Below are 7,678 nucleotides of genomic sequence, written 5' to 3' on the forward strand. Positions count from 1 at the left end.
GTTTTAGTATTCAATTAACCATCGTTCAATGTTTATTTTCAATGAGACATTGTGACAAATGTTTTTAAGTGTTGTAGATTGGGTGTATGGGTTGTGTATGTTATATATAATAGGATGTATAGGATACATTTTTTAAAAAAAACGCAAGGTGGATTTTTGTAAAATATTACATATTTGTTACATTTTACAATAATGTTATATTAAACAATTAGTTAAAAGTTGTATTTAGTAAAATAGGAAGATTATATATTTCTCTGAAATGTAATCAAAATGAAACAATAACGGAGAAATAATGTGTTGCATGTTCAAACTTAAACATTTCCTACCTTTTTAGGTTACGTTTAGCCTTCCTTATTACCTTATCTAATTAAAGTGAAACGGTGAATATTTGGTACTTAAACAGCGCTTTTCAAACCGGTAGCCCCTCGGACTATTCAGCACCTATGAAGTAGCTGATGATTTCAGAAAGGTAGGTGACCCCTGCTCTAAAGTGTATTGTGTGTCGGACTCTTACAAAGCATCGTGATAAGAGTTGATGATTCAGAGATTTGACTCTTATAAAGATTGAACTGGTGGCTTTTATTTTCCCTACATTAAAAATAGAAAGTGTCTATTTGTACGGTTGCCGTACGGACAACCCCAAGTGCTACTGGTACTGTTACCGAAGTACAAGTACGTAGCCTCTTAGGGTTAGGTTTGGGTAAGGGTTAGGGTTAGGTTATAACTTAATATTGCAACAATTTATAGGGTTAGGGTTAGGTTTAGGGTAAGGTTTAGTCATAGTCACGTGACCTAAACTGGCCAAATAGGAGTGCTGCGTTGGAGAGAATGTCGGTATATTAATAAGGCAACCGTACAAATGGCCACTGCCTTAAAAATACCAACTGATCTTTACAGTCTGGCAGGGGATTCACTCTAATAGACCCAAGCCACATGATTTCAGAGGTCACGTGATGTATGGCCCTCCACCATGTTGGAAGAACAAGCCACCGCAGGAAACATTTTAGCAAAGCAGAGAGTTTGAGTGTTCTAACACGGCTGGGACTGGAGTACACAAGTCTTTCTTCAGGAGATTCAATTAAACTAAACTGAACAAAATTTTAACTAAATTGTTTTATTTGCATTGATCCTAGTGTGCAGATCTATTTTTCACACAAATTCATGTCATCAATAAAATAGCTCAGATTCTGAAAAACCAGCATTGCACACTCATATTACAGATGCATTATGTTAAATTACCCTTCTTGCCCTGGATTTAACCACATGGAGTCCATTATGAATAAAAGCAGCTACTTCACAAATACAGCCACAAACAAACTGGTTGTAAGCTTCCAGTCCCTTGAAACTTTTCATGTGGTCCATTGTGTATGAACTAGATGTAAAGACGAGGTAGTTCACAATGTCAGGATAAGTCACTCCCGGGAAATAAGAGACATCTTCATTCCATTTGTCAACAGGAACGTTGTAGGGGTCATACCCGCCGATCAGACCTAGTTTCTCCTTGTACTGACTTCTCTCAGCTTCTGGTAGAGTGTCAATCCGTGGCCTCCGACATATTGAGGACAAATGGAGACAACCTTCGACAATCATTTAGCACATGGGCTGCTTTCAGTAAGTAAATTAGTGCAGCGTCCCGATAAGGTGAAACATTACATTGCACTAGAAATATGGACTTAGTCACATTTGAAGCCACATGGACTCGTGCGTTACGTAGCAGCAGCTGTGATCACTCAGCTGCTGCTGCGCGATTAATTAAAACTCTGACAGACATTGGTAAGTGATTCAGCTATTTTCATACTATGTCCAACATAAAGTCACAGTTTGATCCACTACAGAGTGAAACAAGCTGTCATATGTAGATGAGGATGAACCAGAAACTGTTCCCACACATATTTTAATGAGGCTCAGCTCAGGTCGCTTTAAACAATTGATATTTAAAACTGCGTATTATGGAAGCCAATAGTTCTGTTTCACTGCCTCTGTATTAAAGCAGGACGCTCTGCGGCCAGGTTATTTCCTCATATCTCCAGCACATCTAACTCGGTCACGCTTTACAGCGATGATGATTATGATGATGATCAAGGAAAGTGATTTTAACTGTGACTCAGTCAAACTGCAATAATCTGATCAGTAGTCTGATCAAATCAACATGTTATATTGTTTATCAATGAAGGCGTTTCAAATTAAAAGTGAACTTTATAATTTTCACGGACTTCAATGACATTTACAAGTGTTGGGAAAAAACACTCTGAAAAAATTATATATATATACATATAATTTTTTCAGGGTGTTTTTGTTTTTTGTTTTTTGCAAAGCACGCTGTAACTTTTTGTCCTTTTTTTTTTTCTTTCTTTCTTTTTCTTTTTTTCTTTTTACCTCCCATAAACACAGCTTTATCAGCCTCATACAGGTGGAACATTGTGAGGTATGTTCACTGTGTTTTCTTTTCCTTTTTAAACATGAATACTCATGGCTAGACTCCTTCAGCGCCGCTCTCGTCTGGCGTTTCCATTACAAAGGGAAGTGCATGCTTTGATGGAAAAGCTACTCTGTGGTTGTCTCTCAAAAAAAAAAAAAAAAAAAAAAAAAAAGAAAAAGAAAGAAAAAGCCCTGTAATGATACCTGCTTCCAAGCCTATTTCAGTGACATCAAAGGATCAACAAGCCGAAGTGCTCGCGCCACTGTGTGATGGGACACAGTGAGGCCCGTATTTAGAACCTCCTCATTACCATGCTGATGTGCCTGCACTGGGAACACAGTGGGGTTACATCATGAAGCAAAGGCGCCATCATAAGGGCAACGGCTGTACTGCAGGATAAATGATAGTGTAAGCTGCAATAAAGAAAATAAAGGACATCAAGTCTGGTACAATTCATGTATGACTCATATTACAAAATGGACAAATGCTACTTTGACACATAGAGAAAGAGTATTATCTTTTTAAAGGACCATACAGAATACCAATTGTTTAACCTTGTCATGTTCCCGAGCATTACTCATTCATTTTGTATACTGAAGATATGCTTTAGGACCCAATGTCCTCCCTCAATTAACAACTGAGTGCCAAATTTAAGAAACATTTCCATATTTTCACATTTGTATTGTGATAAAATGGAGATGATGGAAATAGAACATCACCAAAGCTTTGATTGTTAAATACGTGTATTATATTTGTACAATCGTATATTTGTATTATTATTATTATTTATCTTATTTTATTTTTTCTACTGTAATGTTTCACTTGTATTTAATCCTTATTTATATAACAATATTTTGCTTAATTATGTAATTTTTTCTCCTTTCTCTCTTTTTTTCTTTGTTTAGTTTTATTCTTTGTATTTGTAATATTTTTTGAGCGTCTGTAACACAAGTAATTTCTCCCTGGGATAAATATAGTATTTCTGATTCTGATTCAGGAAGACAACAGATAGCAATAAAGCCCAAATGTCTAATAGATAATGATTTAATGTTAAATGTTCCTTTTTGCTCTCAACCACCGCATTTAATAATTTTTTAAATGTATCTAATAAGCAAATGTATGTAAGCAGGAGTCCAAATTAGATTCTACTTTGGGGTCCTGGCCCACATGTTGACAACCTATTATCTGTATCTTTTATCTTATTGAAGTTTTATGGTATAAAAGCCTTAGCCAGTTTGTTGTCACATTCTACTGAATTGTAACTTAATATTATTATTATTAATAATAATAATAATAATAATAATACTTCCAATTTGTAGAGCGCTTTTTTGGACAATCAAAGATGCTTTACATGGGGAATATAACAAAACACTTATGGAAAAGCCAGTTTGAACAGGTGGGTTTTGAGTGATGATTTGAAGTTTGGTAGTGAGTCAGAGTTTTTAATGGGCGATGAGAGTGAGTCCAAAGGGTGGGGGCAGCGATGGCGAAGGCTCGGTCCCCCAACTTGCGCTTAACAAAGTAAACCTCCTCACACTCTTATTATTATTATTTTTTTTTTTAAAGCAATCTAAGTTTTGATATTTGGTAACATCCCTTTTTTTCTCTTCACACTGGATATCAGAGCTCTCTGTGGAGGAGAGGATAACCTGAAGTAGTCCTTAGATAGCCTACCAATTGTTATAATGATATGCAAAAACTGAAACTATGAACAAGAAGAAGCTTGGTGTCCTATATGGCCTGTAATTTTCATCAACATAATTTCCATTACCAGACATATACAGTTGAGTTTAGACCTTTAGCACCTGAGTAATGCCTGTCTTTTAAAGCAAGCCAAATATTTTATTTAAGAAATGAGTGTGGTTGCCAAATATTTGATTCCTAAAATATCTGCCACTTACTGGGTTATTTCATGAATAATAGCTGAAACCAGAAGTTGTTGTGCTGGGGTTACACATAGCCCTGACACGCAACAAACACCAGGAATTTATATTCAACGCAACGCACTGGTCAGTGGCAAATTGTCAGACTCTGTGACGCTCATTCCCAGCATTGGCAAGCCTTTGCCACGAGTGTGGCAAATAAATTTGGCTCCGCACACACCTAAATTCATCCCAACATCACATCTTGGACAGTTAACATTGCTCCACAGTGCTTTATTGTCCTCCATCTTTCCATCTGATTTTCACCGGCAAAAACTTCTCCATGAATGCTATGTATGCTATGCGATGTGACAAACCTTCTCTACTCAGGTTGTGCTTCATTGTGAGTGTCACAAATCACGCAGATTTGACATTCGTCCGGGCTTTTGTAACCCCTACATTACAACATTTAAATATACATTAGGGCTCCGACCTAGACGAAAGGTAAATGAGGGTGTAAGGCAGGGTAGGCCATACACATAGACAGATGGCCAGTTCATTATTGGAGTAACACATTTTACTACCATAATGATATTGAATTATACACTTTTCTATAGTCTTTTACAATTTAATTTATATCTTTTGGCCTCTCCAGAAAATACAATTGCACGAACAAACCCAATAAATTGTAATCTTCATGTTTTCCTGGGCAGAGAACAGCTAACCACAGTCATTCCAACTTGTGATATTTCTGTGAGTGGTTGAAAAATATCTGCTGCTGGAGGACAAGCAGAGTGATGTGTCAGTTGCTAAGCAACCCCACTGACTCTTATTTTGTTGAACAGGACCACTAACTACATTTTCTGCCAAGGTTGCATCACTTGCATTGTTTTTTTGTTTTTTTTTTTGCAATGTTGGAATCAAGTAGACATTAAAATGATTTTATTATTAATGCATGTGGAAGCTCTTGTTTTTGGAAGTATTTTGATCATGTTTTATATAATAATGTATTAATACCAATATTTTCAGGTTTGACTCCAATAATTTGAAGCATTACATTAACTTGTGTCTCATCAAGAAAAACATTTTTTTTTTCCTCTTCCCCTTAATGATTTCCCACGAGAGAATGTCTTAGAGGACAATAAAGAGAAACATTTACCAACACATTCAAATCTTAAGCCCAGTGTGGTCAATTGGTCTTAAAAGTCTTTTTTTTCCCCACTGCCGTAAATTCAAAATCCATCCATCCATGTTCTTTTTCCACTGATTTTTTCACGCACAGTCACAGATAATTTAGTTTTTAATGTCTAGACCCCTTAATGGCCCACGTCACGAGTGATGTCACAACTCTAGCTGGAGGCAAAAACAGGAAACACCGCTGGCTAAAGACTGTGGAGGCTAGTAATGCTTTAGAATGTCTTCTTGTTGTGTGTTTGGGTGCCAGAATAGGAAGAATAACGTTAGTGGACAAATATTAAAGTTTTATAGGATTCCAGTGGACTCAAGCTCGGAAAAAAAGAAGACAATTGTGGTTTTGCCTCCAGGCTAAGCCCCGCCCAACAAAATACATCACAATGTTTAAAAACAATCAAAGGGTCTGTAGATTGATTGTGTTTTAAAAAGTCTGACAGTAGGAAGGGTTTGCACTGGAAATCGCCAAGCTCCCCCCCACCCCCATTATAATGCACTCACTTCATAAGACATTGACAGGATGTAAGAAAGGTGTCACACTCAGAGGCTGGAGACCAAATTATTGGTTAAATGCTCCCAAATAGAAGTCAATATAATCTTGTTTGCTGAGTTGTTATCGAGACATCTCAGCCTGGAGAGCAATAGGCAATTTATTTGGAAATGTTCAAATTTCATTTACAGTTTTGTTTTTGTGACTTAAGGGGAGTATAGAAATATTCCCCTGTTGTGACAGCAGCAAGAGAAGAGATAGATTGTGTGTGACAAGGTGCTAATAGAGTGCAGAACACATTTTCAACAAAGACAAGTGCTACGGTTATCTTTTTCTGAGGCAGCGTACTTCCTCACAAATAGGACGCTTCCAGCTTTTTAAGGGGCAGAGAAAGAATGCGGATACGACATACGGCAAGTGTTAATTAAATTCAACTTTATTTGTATAGCGCAATTTACAACAAAGTCATCTCAATGCGCTTATCAAAATATAAAATTCATATTCAGAAAAAAAAACCCAACAAGATCCACATGAACAAGCATTTAGCTATCTAACAAAACAAAAACAAACAAAAACACCATTAAAGAAACTTAAACAATTATTTAATATAGCCTCCATACTCTCCCAACAACATATATCTCATGACACAGCAGCGCATCCGTTGTTTGTGTTGGAAACACAGAAACACGGAGAAAATGACTACAACAACAACTCAGAACAGCCTCAGTGAGGCACATCCACAAAATCAATCCTTCCTTTTGTTCCATTCACTGTGAAAAGATTGAAACATTTTCTGACCTTACCTTTGCTGAAGGTCTGGTAACTCAGGTGTTGATCTCTCATCTTTTAAAAGCTGTCGTTTTTCCTCAAAAAAAGTTTCTCTATCTTCTCTAGCTCTGTCATCGTGACTGTAGTGTTATCCCGCCCACTAGCTAGAAAATGTAGCAGCAGCGATCACGTGATATCAATTCACTAATGCACTGTGAACTTACGTATAGCATTTAGCATAGTGCGGTTGCGTCCAAAGGCAGCATAGAGAGCTGCCTTTTTACATAAATGGTTTTTATCTTGGGGAACTGACTGTGCATGCGCAAACATAAAAACACGCTATGGGAACAGAGGCAGAGCAGCAATGTGCTTTTGAGAAGGGGTGTGGCCTCCTCCTGCCTTACAGCGGTTAGGAAATAGCAATGTTTAGCAATTTGGGTTATGAAAAGCACAAAATGCTGACACTTTCAAACATATAGGTACTGTATGTCATGGGCATGTGTAGATGCAGACCCAAATGCAGGGAAGGGGCGGAGCTCAGGTGCATAATTCCGATATTTATTGTTTTTTGAGGCATAGTCAAACAAGCAGGGATTCAGTACACAGGTGGTCATTCCAGGGAGGCAGAGGTAATCAAAAACACAAAAAGGTAAACCAAGAACACGGAGCGAGGGAAAACAAGAATAAAGTCCAAATGCAGGGGAAAAAACAATTGCTGTCGATCCAGGAATTACTGGCATGCAACCGAGCCTAGATCACAAGTGAACGTATCATTTACATTGATTTGAATGTAATCTAATCGCTTCAGGCACTTCAGTCGCGTTCGGTGTGAACGCACTTTCAGACATTTCGCGCAAACGACAGGATCCTACTTACATAAAGCTAACTTTACTTTTCTTTAATTGTGAGTCGATGATCTCTCTTCTACCAACAGGTCAGCTACTGTCT

This window comes from Gouania willdenowi, chromosome 7 (genome assembly GCF_900634775.1).
Source record: "Gouania willdenowi chromosome 7, fGouWil2.1, whole genome shotgun sequence".
NCBI classification, from domain to species: Eukaryota; Metazoa; Chordata; class Actinopteri; order Blenniiformes; family Gobiesocidae; genus Gouania; species Gouania willdenowi.